This window comes from Austrofundulus limnaeus, unplaced genomic scaffold (genome assembly GCF_001266775.1).
Source record: "Austrofundulus limnaeus strain Quisiro unplaced genomic scaffold, Austrofundulus_limnaeus-1.0 Scaffold2358, whole genome shotgun sequence".
Lineage (NCBI taxonomy): Eukaryota > Metazoa > Chordata > Actinopteri > Cyprinodontiformes > Rivulidae > Austrofundulus > Austrofundulus limnaeus.
Window position 1 is genome coordinate 18,750 of NW_013954760.1, and position 1,918 is coordinate 20,667.

A 1,918-nucleotide genomic window follows, 5' to 3' on the forward strand; every position below is an offset into this window, starting at 1 on the left:
ATGACTGCTGAAGTTAAAAATTCAGATTATTAGTTTTAAAAAGAGACCAAGCTTGTGAATTTACAAGCAGTACTTCATTTAATTTGTGTACTTTTTAAGGCGTTTTATGGTATTTTATGGTTAACAGAGAAACAACTTGCATGAGTTCAGACAAACTTCAACACCAGAACCGTGACCCAGATAAGACTGGTTCCGACAACCCGCGGGCTCCGCTGACAACGCGAAGACTTTCAGTGTTTTGACCTTGTTTTGAGGGTCCCCTCCCTGTCTGGACCCGCCCCCCACCTGCCCACAGACTCATCTGATTGGCTGCCTGCTGGAAAGCCCGCCCACGGCTGCTGAGTCAAGCTTCGCCATTGGCCCCTCAACGCGCCAATCACTTTGTCCTCTCACGAGTCATGAGTTCCCGAAAATCGGTGTCTCTGGACCCGAACACCGTGACATGAACTCCACGGGATGTTTAAACGTTTAAAAACAGCTCAGACAAGTTAAATAGTGCGTAATATTCTTCCGCACAAAGGCCTTACGTGATTAGCTTCGCAGCTAGCGCGTCGGGTTACATAATTAGCCGGTTAGCTACAGAGATAAACTGAAGCTAATTATATTAGTTAGAAAGCTGCAAGTCGAATGAACGTTAATTCCGGTGGAGTGACTCAGTTACGACAGGTGAGGTTGCTGGTTAACAGGTGACCTCGCGCTATGACGTCTGATCGAACGGCTGTTAGCCCGCACGAGGCTAGCACAGCAAGCTAACAAGTGTTGGACGGCTTCAGATTAATTTCAGGTCAAACTACAATCCGCCTCCACGAGACGGAACACACCGGACCGTGTCCGTGCCAACGCCTGAGCGGGAAACAGACCGGACCGAGCCGATTACTGACCTCCAGAAAGGTCTCAGCGGCTCCGCTTGCGCCCAGTATCCCGGATGCCCTTCGCCTCTCCCGGTAAAACGATGACAGCAGCTCCGGGAGCGCAGAACGTTCAAGCGAGGCCGTCTGTGACGTCATGACGCACTCACGGATGGGCGGAGTCCCAGTTGTAGTTTTTTTATTTTCGTCCAAGTTTATAAACATTAAGCAGTGTTGTAAAGTACCACAAAGTCATTCTTGAGTTAAAGTACAAGTATCTTACCAAAATATTACTATGGTAAAAGTTAAAGTCTCCTTTAGGAATATTACTTGAGTTAAAGTCTTAAAGTAACAACAACAACAACAACAACAACAACAACAACAACAACAACAACAACAACAATAATGTATTTTATTTATAAAGCGCCTTTCAGGACACCCAAAGACACTGTACAATAAAAGTATCTGATATTTTTGTACTTAAGTATTAAAAATAAAAGTATTGATTTAAAATGAGCAGTTAGATTTTCTGTAATGACATTTATTAGGAGGTGACCTCCCCAAAATGTGCAGAAATGACTGTTGTATTAAAATAACTCTCAGTATGTGAGGACACTGGTCTGCAGTACGGGGGTTCCTCAGGGAACCGTGCTGGTACCATTCCTCTTCACCCTCCACACTGCAGACTTCACCATCAACACCCCACAGTGCCTCCTCCAGAAGCTCTCTGATGACTCTGAGGACAGACGGTGGACTCAGAGGACAGACGGTGGACTCAGAGGACAGACGTTGGACTCAGAGGACAGACGGTGGACTCAGTGGACAGATGGTGGACTCAGAGGACAGACGTTGGACTCAGAGGACAGATGGTGGACTCAGAGGACAGACGGTGGACTCAGAGGACAGACGGTGGACTCAGAGGACAGATGGTGGACTCAGAGGACAGACGTTGGACTCAGAGGACAGACGTTGGACTCAGAGGACAGACGGTGGACTCAGTGGACAGATGGTGGACTCAGAGGACAGACGTTGGACTCAGAGGACAGATAGTGGACTCAGAGGACAGATGG

General features: G+C 47.3%; 1 protein-coding gene across 5 annotated transcripts in view; it reads right to left on the reverse strand.

The window, feature by feature from the left end:
• LOC106510856 (2-oxoglutarate dehydrogenase, mitochondrial) overlaps positions 1-988 on the reverse strand; it is a gene marked incomplete at its 3' end in the record, with an annotated part of 19,253 nt that extends 18,265 nt beyond the window's left edge. For all 5 annotated transcript variants that reach the window (XM_013999587.1, XM_013999585.1, XM_013999586.1 and 2 more), the window contains 1 exon segment: positions 882-988.
• Positions 989-1,918: the final 930 nt, after the last annotated feature.